Genomic DNA, 15,447 nt, shown 5'->3' with positions numbered 1-15,447 from the left:
ACGCTAAAGGGACCAGAGTCCCTACCTTGGGCAATAGTGGTAGAGGCCTGGTTCTGCCACGTAGGTCCCTAGACCTTTGGCAGTTTCCACGATTGCAAATCCAGACATGCAGAATCCTGAGGGACAACCTACTAACTGCAAAAGAGCAAAAATTCATCAGGATTCAGAGAGTGGAAATCCATTTGTACAGGAAAAGAAAGAAGTAGGCTTGCTGTGAATCCAGCAGGAAGGACAGGCATAGATAAAGGCTGGTGTATGGGTCACGGAAACTATTGTTTCTCAAGGGTCATGCTGTCTCTGTAAAATGCTATGAGGACTGTCTCTTGGGGAACTCCTGCTTTCCTACCAGTGACGCCCCCAGATTCTGCTTTGCTAGTCCCATGGATTCCTGGGGATACCCAGTTGATAAGCTATGCTGTCCTCATGACAACACTTGCTAATGGACTGAATGTGTGTGTCTTGTCCCAATTCAGATGTTGAAGCCCTGACCCTCAAGGAGTGCCATCAGGAGGTATGGGCTTTGAGAGGTGATGAGGTCATGAGATTGGAACACTTGTGCATGAGAGAAAAGCACTTCTGAGAAAAGACCTGAGAGATTGTTCTGCCAGCTGTCATCCATGCAAGGCTACAACAGAAATATGGGCATCTATAGATAATGAAGCAGTCTCTTGCTAGATATCAGATCTCCCAGGATCTTGCTTTTGGACTTCTCAGTCTCTAGAACTGCAAGGAATAGTACATGTTTTGCTGTTTCAGCCACCCAGTCTGTCATCATTTGTTGCAGCAACTTGAACTGAATAAGGCAGAGCCCAAGTCCTGGTTAATCCCTGCTTCTACTCATTTCCCCTCAGAAAGAGCTTCTAATCCAGAACTGACCTCTGCTTTCCATACACGTGCTTCAGACTCCTTCTGTGAGAGCCCAGACTTTGTAAAAGATTCCTCCCTCATGGCAAACAGCATTCTGTGACTCCTGAAGAATGTCCTCCCTGACTGTACTGAGTCAATCAATCTGAATTTGATTCTGGAGTCCCAGGATCAAGGACTGCATCAGGCTCCCAGCTTCATGGGGAGTCCGCTTCTCCCTCTGACCTTCTCCCCTCTCATGCTCTCTCTCTCTTACCCTCTCTCTCACTCTCTCTCAAATAAATAAATAAAAATCTTTTAAAAATCTGATTTTAACAGACCATAAGCTTGTTCTTGCTGATCTTTGGAAGATTAGGCATTAGACCTTTGTAGAAAGTTCTGAATGGCTGCTTCAGGAAGGGGTGAACTGTGTCCCCAAGGTCTCTTTTTGCTGCCTTCTAATCACAGATGCTGAGACAAATCCTCCCAGGTGCTGGTTTTTCAAAGCACTTAATGCTTTGGCTTTGAAGTTCCTCACTTGACAGTTCTGCTTTAATCAGTTTGTGACAAAACAGCCAATTGGTGGTGGATGCAAAGTGCACTGATAAAGTTAATATCAGTGAACAATTTTTTGAGTGTCAAGCATGTGCATGTGTGTGCACACACATATCCATGTGCTAAGCATTATGGTAAATGTCTGACAAGAACTAAAACATCAAAATGTCAGGATACCCCATTAGCTGATATTTTTATTATTCCTACATCCTAAACTATGAAAAACAGGGTCCGAGAATCAGAAGTGGCAAAAAGAATCAAGATTTGAGGCAGTTCGATTTCACAGCCAGCCTTGATCAATAGGCATGTACACCTATGTCTAGTTTCAGCTCTGTGTAACCTTGCCATAACCTTGGATAAGCCATTCATCTCTCAAGTTCAGGTTCTTGGTCCAAAGAGGGAAGGGGCACAGGATGAATACCTCCAGTGGGACTTCCTGGCAGGCTTGTTCATCCAAGCATTCCTGTTTCAGTTTGAGTAATTGAATCCAGTCTTTGTTTTACCAAAGGCCAAGCTTGTCCAGTGTGTCCATGCCACCAGCCAACAGCATTTGTCCATGCCATGTAACAACTGAGCAACATTCATAGGAATGGGGGGAGGAAAAGAAGTCCACAGGTGTTGACAGATGTTCTGCATGGAGAGACAGGAGCTGGGGCCATCACCTGCTGTTTCTAGTGGCCTTCTCTGTCGAGTTAAAACAAATGGCAATTATTTGCAATGGCAGGGATGAATGTAGAGGGTATTATGCCAAGCGAAATAAGCCAGTCAGAGAAAGACAATTATCATATGATCTCACTCATATGTGGAGTTTAAGAAACAAAACAGAATCATAGGGGAGTAAAGGAAAAAAATAAAACACGATGAAGTCAAAGAGGGAGACAAACCAGAAGAGACTTTAAAAAAAAAAAAGATTTTTATTTACTTACTTGACAAACAGAGATCACAAGTAGGCAGAGAGGCAGGAAGAGAGAGAGAGGACGATGCAGACTCCCCAGGGAGCAGAGAGCCTGATGTGGGGCTCGATCCCAGGACCCTGAGACCATAACCTGAGTTGAAGGCAGAGGCTTTAACCCACTGAGCCAGCCAGGTACCCCTCAGAAGAGACTCTTAATCACAGTAAACAAACTGAGGGTTCTTGGAGGGGAGGGGGATGGATGGATGGGGTAACTGGGTGATGGACATTAAGAAAGGCATGTGATACAGTGAGCACTGGGTGTTATAAAAGACTGATGAATCACTAACCTGTATGTCTGAAACTAGTATTATATGTTAATTAATTGTATTTAGATTAAAATTTTCTTTAAATATAATTTTAAAATAAAATAAATAACAATCAAATATTGATCAGAGTTATCCAGCAGGGAGTATCAGATCTAGATGTCAGTTAAATTTAAGGGGCTTGCCGAAGTTTAGGAGAGTCACGCTAGGTCATTTTCCTGTGTGGGGAAGTCTTCAGGGGCAGTTCCAAAGACAAAGAATATTAATATTTCTCCTTCCCCCATTCCTCCTAGAGCCGAAGATGTTTCCTCCACTCACCCACTGGCCCTGTATGTAGGTGTTGCTTTCTCTCTACCAATCAAAAAATCAGTGAGTAACTAGAACTTCACCTTTTCCAGTATCCCCCTACCCCCGACATTTTGTCTTTAATGGCCATGGGCAACAGGTACAAAGACATTTTTTAAAAACTTACAGAGATCCATTATGCTCTACTACCTTGGACTGCATGGGCCACTGCAAAGGGATTCTGTGAACCGTGTACTCAGAGGAATGGTCATTATCTTCAAAAAGGCAAGGGCAGTGATAGACACAGGAATCAAAAAAGCAAGAGTTAATGGACCATCAGAATAATGGAGTACCAACACTTTTTTGTCCTTGGCTTGAATCCTCAAGGTCCAGTGTCTCAACAGAATTTTCATTTTGGTCTCATCTGACTCACTTGTCCACCCCTGGGCCAGTTGGCAGTTCCACTGAGAACTGGAAATTTTCCTTAGAAGAGAGAAAGAGTATTTGTCAGGTAAACCAAGGAAATGTCCATTACAGGAAGTTAGGCCTTTTGTCGTGGTACTCCATTAGCACCCTCCTGACTGTTAAAGAAAAAAAAAATTGTGACACCCATTAAAGACAGTAAGGAAGATTTTATTCAACGGATGCTACTACGATGGGATTTTATTTTATAGTATGGGAGAGAAATCTGGCTCAGCTCAGACAAATGGAGATTTACAGCTAAAGAGCATGGTGGGGGTCACTGAATGTAAAATTAAGATGGAACATCAAGGGTAAGGATGAAGGGATTCTGGCTAAACCATCTGGACAGTAATATTGTTGAAGGAAGGCTAGGGTCATAAACTATTGAGATCAGGGGATAAGGAATTTTTAAAAAACTTATTAATACATTTTAGAGAGAGGGAATAGCGGTAGGGGTAGAGGGAGAGGGAAAGAGAATTTTTAATCAGACTCTTCACTGAGCATAGAGCCTGAGGTGAGGCTTAATCTCAGGACCGTGAGATCATGACCAGAGCAGAAACCAAGGGTCAAATGTTCAACCAGCTGCACCAACCAGGTGCCCCGGGAATAAGGGATTTGATCAGATATTAAGGGTTATAGATACTGAAGCACCTGGGTGGCTTAGTTGGTTCAATCTCTGGCTTTGGCTTAGGTCATGATCTGATCCCAGGATCAAGCCTGGCATTGGGCTTGCTGCTCAGTGGGGAGTCTGGTTCTCTCTCTCCCTCTGCTATTCCCCCTGCTCAGGCTCTCTCTCTGTCAAAATAAATAAATCTTAAAAAAAAAAAAGAGTGGTAAGATACCAGGGGTGAGAGATAAGGAATTGGATCAGATATCAAGAGTAGGATAGGAGATTGCTGAAAAATTGACTAAGCAGATTTCTTGCTAAAACTAGGCTAAGTGGGCAGAGCCTGAGGTCAAGGCTGGACAGAAAGAGGACTCGGAGGAACTTGACTCCGTCTGGTCAAGGAGAAAATCTTCATCATCCATGACCATTGTATTTTCTGCGATCACACATTTTTCTAATTCTTTTAACAGACATTCAGTGAACGAGAAACCTGAACACAGCAGCAATAATATAACAAATGTAAGCGCTCTAGCAGAGACAAAGGCAGTATAGGAATCCACCTCATCAGATTTAGAATATGCATGACTCCATGACTGAATTACTACCACTGCTTGACTGTTGAGATTAAGATGTAGTACAGAGGATCAGAGGGAAGGGAGGGAAATCTGAATGGAAGTCATCAGAAAGGGAGACAAACCATGAGGCACCTTTAAGTATAGGAAACAAACTGAGAGTTACTGGGGGGGGGGAGGGGAGTGGGAGACATGGAGTAACTGGGTGATAGGCATTAAGGAGGACACGTGATGTGATGAGCACCAGGGGTTATCCACAACTGATGAGTTACTAAATTCTCTGAAACCAATGATGTACTATCTAATGGCTAATTGAATTTAAATATCTAAAAAAGACACTTAAAAAAAAGATGTAGCATAACTCACAATATCCTTTGAGTGGAAGAATGTGCGGATTTTCCACACCTCTGCTGTCCAAGTCCCATGGCTAGTAGCCACATGTGGCTAATGACCACTTAAAAGGTGGCCAGATCAAATGGAGAAATGTTGTAAAAGCAGAATAAACACTGGCTTTCAAAGACATATTGTAACCAAAGGTCAGAGAGTATTGCCAACCTCACATCACAAACATCGCTTGACTTCTACAGCTAATGAGAGTGGGACCCAAGATGGGAGAGGTCAACCTGAAAGTCCATGATGTCAGAAAGAACATGGGGAAGAAAAAGTCACAATCCTGGAGTGGATGGGCTGAGGACTATCAGAATGCCTTTTTTTTTTTTTTTTGTGGTGATTCTGTCTGTATACGGACAAGGAGAATTCACTGGAGATGACATCTGTATGCCTCACATTTTCAAGGGAAAATTATGAAAACGCATATACACCCACAGCCATAGTTTAATTATGTTTGAAATGTATTCAGAACTACTCCAGTCAGTAAATTGCATATTTTCACGTTTAGCTTCTCAATTTTCTCTTTGGCACCTCCCATTCTTGAAACCCCAACACAAATCCCATCTCTTGCCTAAGGACCATAAACTACCTCACTATCAAAGGCTACAGTTCATTCATTCATTTGATTCATTCAAAGCAACCTAATCTTGAGTGATGTCTTAGGCGCTCTTCTAGGGACTGGTGACACGGTGAACAAAATAGGTAAAGATCTCACTTTCATGGAGCCTATCTGGTATTTAGGGGAAAATTTTTATCAACATGAAAAGACTTATTATGGATGTTGCTTAGAATTTCAGTTTTTTTTTTTCTTGACAGTATCTCAGGTGATCATCTTTGAGGTGGTTCTCCTGAAAAATACCTTTGGGGGGTACTGACTCGACTTTCTGAGTCAGACACTTTCCGAAAGACAGGGGTCACAGGAAAAGTGGCAACTGTCACTCTTGCAGTAAGAACAGGGATCACAATACTTGAAACAGAGATATGCTGCTCAGCTGTCAGAAAGTCCACAAGCCTCCAAATGTGTGTGGCCAACTAATGGAACCTGTAACTCAGAGGTTATCATCCTGAGAGCAATGATAATTCCCTCTAGTTAAGGACTCTCCTTGAAGGAAGCTTGGCAATGGCCTTGATTTACTTACTATGATGTTTAGGTAATTATACACATTAAGAAAAGTGCACAAGGCACTTCCATTTCCATGATACCATCAAAGATATTGTTGTTTTATTAAAATGTTACATCTAGAGCTGTAACAGATAGAGTAGTTAAGTCAATCAGTATGTGGTACAGGTGAGACTATTGTAACAGCCATACTTCCATAAAAAAGAAAAATTATTTGTGGTTTCTGATCTAGGAATCAGCCAGTGAATAATTCTATATCAGCGTCCAGTTACCTGGCTAAACATGTAATCTATTTATATTTCTGAGGGTAAGTTGAATTGTGATCACTGAGCCAGCTGTGTTCTAGTAACTACTCATTTACCCAACATAACAGATATAAGAAGGTAAAAGGCTTCTAAGAAGACTGGTTACTTATATTTTGAACCACATTTTGAAAGGTATAACTTGCAACTTGTGCTTAGTGGTAAGATCTCTGATATTTACTTTCTCCTTCCTTTGGCAAGTCAAGTTAGTTAAAAAGTAATTAGAGTTCAGTCCATTGTTTTTCTTAAATGTTTACAGAGATATAGAACTCTCAAGTTTCTTTACTGGACAGGATTAGATCACATTAGTGATAAGGGTCAGAATGATTTACATTGCTAAAACAAGAACTTCCTGTCAGTTTGGAGAAAGATCATTTTTATCAAAGCGATACAGAGGTCCTTTTTTTTTTTTTTTTAAATAGACAGTGAACACATCCAACTTGACGAATACGTCTCTAAAATGTCAGTCCAGGCAAAGATATTCTGCCTACAGTTTGGAGCCTACGTGGTGATGTTTTTAAAATGCTTTCAGTCCCTCAGTGAGTCTCTTAGAAGATAGCCGGGGCTTACTACGTGCCAGGCACTGTGTCCGGTGTTGGAGCTAAAGGGAAGGAGAGCTTGGAGGCTGGCTGGGGAGGGACATCCATGACACAACCACAGCTAGAAACCGAGGCCAGTGCTAGAAAAGAGAGAGCAGGCTGCATGGAGAGTGTGTACCATGGGGCTTGTGAGCTCACGAATAAGTGGGTGTAACTGGAGTGGGGAGATGGGGGAGAGGAAGAGGGTCTTCCCATCAATGGGAATCACCTGTGCTTGGAGGCAGGCGCCATGAGGGGTCTCCACAGGAAGAGGGAGGAAGTGTGGTTGAAGGTCAGAAAGATGGGGCAGAACAGGCATCAGTCAGTTGGAGGGGTATGAAGAAACTGATGGGAGGATTATGGGTGCCTTTGGAGGACTGAGAATTTGTTAGAAGATCAGTGCAGATTTCTATGGAGACAAATGCCAGGAACTGATAGGCCTTTGAAAGGTCACTCTGGCTGCCTTTTGGCAAAGGGGTTGGTAAAAGGCACTTGCAGGTGTGAACATACAAGGTGGGAGGTGAGTGCAGGAAATCATGTGAGGGAGCATGGGAAATTGGTCTGCGGGTATATAAGGGAGAATAGCCTTTAAGGAGTTCCACAAATTGGCACCAGCTGTGGCTTCATTACAGAGCTGGAAGGGGGAGGTGGGTGTGTCCTGGAGGTTACAGAAATTACGTGAGAAAGGGACTTGTTTTTAGATCTTTTTTTCAACTAGAGGAACTCTCATCTTATTGATAGAATTCCAGAGTGGGAACCAATGGACATGAGGACATCTTGGAAATGTCTGAATATGTTCTTCGACATCTTTGCAAGTGACGAGGAGACCTTGACCTTAGGAGGGCTCGGCCCTCTTTGTAGCCAAAAAGATTTCAGCTACAGATTTGGGTTCTCCCTTTTAAAGTCAAGGAGACAGTCCTTCCAAAGGACACCTCCTATCATTTTACCTTCTCATCATACCTCACGTGCTGGGATCTCCAAGACCCTCTGTTCCAGGTTGTGAGTATCCACTTTGGCCGGGCTGGTCTTGCCACCACAGGAAATTTAGAGCCTGTAGTGCTATTAATAACATCATCTAAGACTGTATTTGCTGCCCTCATGGCCTCTTCCCACCATGACTCACTGAAGCTTTTTACACATTGTATCCATTAAGCTATAGTTCCCAAAGCTCATCTTCTCTAGTGCCATCAATTTTTAGGGGAATAGGCAAACCTTAAACTTGTCCCCCTTAATTGGATCCCTGTGCCCCCACAATCTCTGAATGCCTTTCACCATGATCCTTGAATGAGATCTGAGACCACTGCTGGTACCTAACACTTCTTGGCACCTTGTCTGTTAGGTTCTTGGAAGAGGAGGTGGCTATGGAGGTGTGTGGGGATGGGAGTGGGAGGATTTCTCCCTTCACTTCCCTTTTTGTTTTTTCAAATAATGGGTTTTGAGGGGGAGGGAAAGGTTAACCAGACCATTTATTTTCCATCTCCCATCCATAAAATGTTTACCACGCCCCACTGGAAGAATTTAGATCTTTCATTTGAATCTCCAGGAAAATCTCCCAAACCCAGACCACCACCATGTGGATTCAGCCATCTTCTGATTCACCTCCAGATTGTCTCCTCCTAACTGCTCAAGCCACAGGTTAAGGGTGAAATGTTCAATGCCCAAGCAATTAAGTGGGGAACACGTTTATCTAAGCAATTGCATGCAGCTCTGTATCTGCATACAGGGGGTCTCTCCCAAGCCTTTCCAACCTCAGCAGAACAAGACAAAGCCCCAGCGATCTGGGGTATATATCATTCATTCATTCCTGGGTTCAACACTCATGGCGGATCCCCACCAAGACCCTGGGAGAGCAAGGACTGGAGAAATCCTGGAAGCTGAAGTCTGAGGAGGATTTCAAATTCAAGTCAGAGATGAAAGAAACATCTGGACTAGGTCCTCAGGTACATGCAGTATTCTGAACTGAGGCTAGAACCAGAGACCATTCTAATGAACGGCCTCTACAGGTGATTTCTCACAGGTGGGCTCCGACTCAGTTTCCTGTATATTCATTCATGAAATAGCTCTTCGGGTCAACATGCAGAAGAAAACCATTTAATAAAACTGACAATGAGGAAAGGAAAGGGAAGTCAGAAGGCTTGTGAATGGGGAGAGCCAGGGCAGAAAACCAAGAATCCCTCCCTGTCCTCCTTGCTGCCATGGAGGTCTGAGGGACTAGTTTTCACCTGGGATCCCAAGTCCAGAACAAAAGCAGTAGGGCCATGGCGGGGGAGGGAAGGGTGTCCTCAGTACGTTCGCGAGGGGGTGCCGAACGATGGGGGCTATTACGCCCACTTGTGGGGGGCACCTCGCAAGGCACTGTCCCCAGCCCGACCCCATGCGGACCCGGGTTCAGCCCAGCGTCCGGGGTGGTCCCGGTGCCCTGGGGTTCCTGGGAGGCTGGGCCTCGACAACCCCCCTCCCCGACCCAGTTGTACTCCCCCGCTTTATGCTCCAGGTGAGGGCGCGGCGCGGTGTCACTTTACCTGTGGGAAGAGGGTGGTCCGGAGAAGCCTTGGGGCGGGAAGGGGCAGCAGGCAGCAGGAGCGGGACTGCAGGGCCTCACGCAGGAGCGCAGGGACTGCGAGTCCGGTGGGTCCTGCAGTCCCAACTGGGCCGCAGCACAGCACCGCGGCGCTGCGCGCCCCTCCTCTGCCAGCCGCTCCACCTCCTCCCAGACTCTCTACCACATCCTCCGTGAGCTCACTTCCCGCTTTGGGAATTAGCAAAGTCCCTTCTCCCTGCTGCCCTCGACCCGCCCTCGCCCCCATCCCTCCTGAGTGTTCCGAGAGCTCACTACCCGCTTTGGCAATTAGCAAAGCCCCTTCTCTGTGCCGCCCCCGCCCCCTGCTCTCCTAAGGCCCGGCACTGGCTGGGGCGGGGGGAAGCCCTGGGCGGCTGCAAGCGTGTCCAGCGCCGGCGCTGGGCAGCCTCCTAGCCTGGCTCCCTGAGTAGATGTCTGCCCATGGCCTGGCTGCGAAAAGGTCATCAGTCCTGTTAACCCTGGCTGCACTCTCCGGTCACTTTGCTGGCTTTCTGATTGCGCCCAAAGCCAGCAACCAGCTTCCCCAGCACAGGCCTGGGCTGAGATGCCTGCCCAGGATCTGTTGAGCAGTCTACTCATCTCCAGGCAGGGATGGCACTTCGACCTGGATGTTTGGGTTTTTTGTTTGTTTTTTGGTCATTGGTTATTACATGACCTCCAGGGTAGGTGCTCCACAAAGGGAGTGAAAACAGGACGCCTCATATATAGGCATAAGGCCATTCTAGAAAAATAGCTTAGGGTTCTCTAGGAAACGCGGCATTGGTCGTTGCACTATGGTTTAATAGAAAAGGGATTATGCACCAAGTTACTTAAATGAGCATAGGTTGAAATCGTTTACTGAGAGAAAATATTTTAAATAGTTATATTTTAACTAAATCTATCATCAATCATAAATTTATTACACAAAGGTTACAGGCAATTTAAATGCAATAGTACTCTCTTCAGGGTTTTAAATAATCCATGTGTGTCTTGGCACATGAGAATGCAAAGACAGGAAATGGTTTGTAAAAGATCCTATAATAGCTTTTACTATACGGTATCAGCAATTTATCATAAAGGAGCGGCCTCCAGCTAAAAACTCAGCTTTGGAAAATGCAGAAAAGCAGCAAACGTTTCCATACCCTCTTGGTGACCAGAGACATGCTTTGTGTCCCTCATCATCTCTTTCGTGGTTCTGAGGCCCATGGCGCTCAGTAGTTTAGTGTCTTATTCTCTGGAATAGGCCATTGAAGAAATACCAGGCCCAGAGAACAAGGTCCTGCTGGGTGTCTGAGGAAAGTACAACCTTTTAGATGAAGCTTTCTGGGGTATTTGTTAGTGGTTTGATCTGCTTCTGATAGGAAGGGAAATTGTTTTTAAAGATTTTATTTATTTATTTATTTATTTATTTATTTATTTTACAGACAGAGATCAGAAGTAGGCAGAGAGCAGGAAGAGAGAGAGAGAGAGAGAGGTGGAAGCAGGCTCCCCGCTGAGCAGAGAGCCTACATGGGGCTCAATCCCAGGACCCTAGGATCATGACCTGAGCCAAACGGAAAGGCTTAACTCACTGAGCCACTCCTGTGCCCCAGGAAGGGAAATTTTTTAAAGAGTATTTTCTCTTTGAATCTATTTTGAGGTTTGGTTTGTGGTTCTTTCTGACTTCTCATGAAGATGGAATTATTTCTGAGGTTGGTTGTCAGGAACCGCATATCAAATCGAGCTATCTTGTTAGCAATAAATAAATAAATAAATAAATAAATAAATAAAAGCAAGCTCAAGTGTTGGTATAAAGCTATTATGCTTTTCAATATCCCGAACTATAATTCATGTATCGTGGTCGTTCTTTATCATATCACGCAGGAGAGAAGTGGCAGAAACGCACTTTCAGGTCAATTTTTTTACAAGGAAGATTGACTTATGTTTTTAAATTAGTTTTTCATGGACATGGGGAGTTAGAGACAAGAAGGGAGGTGGGGGAAATTGGAAGGGGAGCTGAACCATGAGAGACTATGGACTCTGAAAAACAATCTGAGGGTTTTGAAGGGGCGGGGGGATGGGAGGTTGGGTACCAGGTGGTGGGTATTATAGAGGGCACTGCTTGCATGGAGCACTGGGTGTGGTGCAGAAAGACTGAATACTGTTATGCTGAAAATAAATAAAAAATAAATTTAAAAATATTAGTTTTTCATAAGAGTTGGGTTTGGGGATGCTGCTGCTGCTTGCCTGAGGTAGGCTCTGTAGCACGGTGGAAGATACCCTCATGGAGCGAAACACTCTTTGCCCAAGCATCCCCTCTGCCTGAGAGAGAAGCATGGTCGCACACGTCTGTCACCGCGCTCCCCAGGAGCAAGTGTGGGGAAGGCACAGCACGCCGCCCCCAGGGAAGAGAAGGAGCCCTTGGCCTTGGGGTCGGGAAATGCTCAGGAAGCAGGATAGCCTGACCACTGTGGCAAGAACAGCAGGCCAGTGGCAAGACAAGTGTCACCCGCTCCCTGTGCGGAGAGATGGAAGCCTGGCTGCCAAGGAGACATGAGGGGACAACTAGGGCAGGGGCGCGTGCTCCACTCTGAGGAAGGAGTCTGGGCAGAAGGCAGGCCTGTCCTGTGCCTCTGGTCCCAATGGGACAGCATCACCTTGGCCACCAGTCCCAAGGGCAGACGGGCTTGCCCCCAGGTGCCATACCCGGAACTCACAGAAACAACCCCATGGAGAAACGGGCAGTCAGATGCCGTCTTCCACCAAGATGTGGCAGCGTTGTGGGTGGTAGGTGGGTGTGCCGGGGAAGGAGTGGAGACAGAGACAGTCCCCCACAGTTCGCCATCACAGTACACAGGCCGAGTGCAGGGATCCTGTCACCTCCTCTCTCCTGTGTTGAAGGCACTGGCCTAGACCCTGAGTCTGCCTGAGTGCCAGAGCAAAAGGCAAAGCCTTACCTACGCCAGGAGATGGTAATTGGCATAGAGTGCAATGCTAGGCCACGCACGCTGCTGCAGGGTTGTGACTGTGTCTGCTTAGTTCAGCTTAGCAAGGTGAACCCCGGGCGCGAACATGGAGCCCGGGAAAGCAAGGCCCAAGAGGCACCAGCTCTCCCGTGGCTCTTCTTCCCTGATGCGACTGGAAGCCTTGCTGAGGAAGCAGAGGCAAGTGCTGTTCGCTCCAAGCCAAAGCCTCTGCAAAAGCACAGCATTGGCTGAGAAATGTTCTAAGGGCTGCTGCTGCTTGACTGAGCCCAGTCTCGCGGTGGGAGAAACCCGCATACAGCGAAAGCCTCTTTGCCTGGGCATCTCCCCTGGGAAAGCACAGCTTTCGTTGGGAAATCAGAGTTGGGTTTGGGGATGCTGCTGCTTGCCTGAGCTAGTCTCCACAGCACGGTGGAAGATACCCGCATGGACGGAAATTCTCTTTGCCCTAGCATCCCCTCTGCCTGAGAGAGAAGCATGGTTGCACACATCTGTCACAGCGCTCCCCAGGAGCAAGTGTGGGGAAGGCACAGCACGCCGCCCCCGGAGAAGAGAAGGAGCCACTGGCCTTAGGGTCGGGAAAATTGAACAGCCACATGCAGAAAAATGAAATTGGACCATTTCCTTACACCATACATGAAAATAGACTGGAAATGGATGAAGAATCATAATGTGAGAAAGGAATCCATCAAAATCTTTGAGGAGAGAACAGGTAGCAACCTCATTGACCTCAGCAGCAGCAACTTCTTCCTAGGAACATCGCCAAAGGCAAGGGAAGCAAGGGTAAGAATGAAATATTGGGATTTCATAAGATCAAAAAGCTTTTGCCCAGCAAAGGAAACAGTTAACAAAGCCAAAAGGTGACTGTCAGAAGTTATCTGGGAGAAGATATCTGAGGTAGGCAAATGACATACCAGATAAAGGGCCAGTATCCAAAATCTATAAAGAGCTTATCAAACTCAACACCCTAAGAACAAATAATCCAATGAAGAAATGGGCAGAGGACATGAACAGACATTTCTGCAAAGAATACATCCAAATGACCAACAGACACATGAAAAAATGCTCCACATCACTCGGCATCAGGGAAATACAAATCAAAACCAGAATGAGATACCACCTCACACCTTTCAGAATGGCTAAAATGAACAAGTCAGTCAATGACAGATGCTGGCGAGGATGTGGAGAAAGGGCAACTCTCCTACACTGTACGTTGGAATGCAAGCTGGTGCAACCACTCTGGAAAACAGCATGGAGGTGCCTCAAAAAGCTGAAAATAGAACTACCCTATGACCTAGTGATTGTAGTACTGGGTATATACCCTACAGATACAAACGTGGCATTCTGAAGGGGCACATGCACCCAAATGTTTATAGCAGCAATGTCCACAATAGTTACACTATGGAAAGAACCTAAATGTCCTTCAACAGATGAATCAATAAATAAGATGTGGTATATATGTACAATGGAATACTATGCAGCCATCAAAAGAAATGAAATCCTGCTATTTGTGATGACGTGGATGGAACTAGAGGGTATTATGCTTGGCGAAATAAATCAATCTGAGAAAGACAACTATCCTATGATCTCCCTGATATGATGAAGTAGAGATGCAACATAGGCAGTTTCGGGCATACGAAAAGAAAAATAAAAGAAGATGGGATTGGGAGGGAGACAAACCATAAAAGACTGAATCTCACAAAACAGACTGAGGGTTGCTGTGGGGAGGTGTGTTGGGAGAGGATGGGGAGGGCAGGTGCTATGGTGAGTGATGGTGAGTGCTGTGAAATGTGTAAACCTGGTGATTCACAGACCTGTACCCCTAGGGATAAAAACACATTATTAGTTTATAAAAAATTTAAAAAATAATTTAAAAAATCCATTAAAGAAGAAACATATATTGCAAGCCCAGAGTTAATCTCATATTCAATCAAAAAAGTTTGAAAGTTTTCCCCTTAAAGATCAGAAAAAAGACAAGTGTGTCCACTTTCACTACTATCATTTGACATAGTACTGGATGTCCTAGCCAGAGAAACAAGGAACACAAAGAAATAAGAGACTCCAAAAAAAAAAAAAAAAAGGAAGAAGTAAAATTTTCTTTTTTTGGATAACATGAACTTACATGTTAAAAAATCCTAAAAACTTCACAAAAAAATTTGAATAAACAAATTTAGTAAAGCTGCCAAATACAAGATCAATATATAAAATACAAGAATTTTGTTTTGTTTCATTTTTTTTTAATATGGAATGCTTCCCAGTTTTTCATGTCATCCTTGTTCAGTGATCACGCTAATCTTCTCTGCATCATTCCAATTTTAGTATATGTGCTGCCAAAGTAAGCACAAGACAGGAGCATTTTAACACTCTAATGATGAAATAAGTGAAAAAATAAAGAAAACAATCTAATTCACAATAGCATCAAAAATAATAAAATAGGAGTAGATTTAACTAAAAAGATGAAAGATCTGTACTCCATAAACTATGACATTGATAAAGAAATTGAAGGAGACACAAATGGAAAGATAGCTCATATTTATGAATGGTAAGAATTAACATTGTTAAAATGTCCATACTACCGAAAACCATCTGTAAATCCAATTCCTATCAAAAATCCAATGTTAGGGGCGCCTGGGTGGCTCAGTGGGTTAAGCCGCTGCCTTCGGCTCAGGTCATGTTCCCAGGGTCCTGGGATCGAGCCCCGCATCAGGCTCTCTGCTCAGCAGGAAGCCTGCTTCCTCTTCTCTCTCTGCCTGCCTCTCTGCCTGCTTGTCATCTCTGTCTGTCAAATAAATAAATTAAAAATCTTAAAAAAAATCCAATATTATTTTTTTACAGAAGTAAGTAAAGAATCCTAAAATTTATATGAGACCATAAAAGACAACAAATAATCAAATCAGTTCTGAGAAAGAATGAAGAAGAGAAATTGCACTTCTTGATTTGAAACTATACTACAAAGCCCTCATGCTGAAAACAATAACGTATACTGGCATAA

General features: G+C 44.5%; 1 long non-coding RNA gene and 1 other non-coding gene across 3 annotated transcripts in view; one reads left to right on the top strand and one right to left on the bottom strand.

Annotated features, from left to right (window-relative positions):
- Positions 1 to 15,447, top strand: part of LOC131808259 (uncharacterized) — a 179,062-nt gene that overhangs the window by 90,416 nt on the left and 73,199 nt on the right. The window lies entirely within an intron of this gene.
- LOC131808665 (U6 spliceosomal RNA) lies at positions 14,692 to 14,798 on the bottom strand. The gene has a single exon (XR_009344874.1). It is a non-coding gene; the product is annotated as a U6 spliceosomal RNA (small nuclear RNA).

The sequence above is a fragment of the Mustela lutreola genome, chromosome 9, assembly GCF_030435805.1.
Source record: "Mustela lutreola isolate mMusLut2 chromosome 9, mMusLut2.pri, whole genome shotgun sequence".
Taxonomy (NCBI): domain Eukaryota; kingdom Metazoa; phylum Chordata; class Mammalia; order Carnivora; family Mustelidae; genus Mustela; species Mustela lutreola.
The sequence above is the reverse complement of the archived record's forward strand: the minus strand, read 5'-3'. Positions and strand labels throughout refer to the sequence as shown.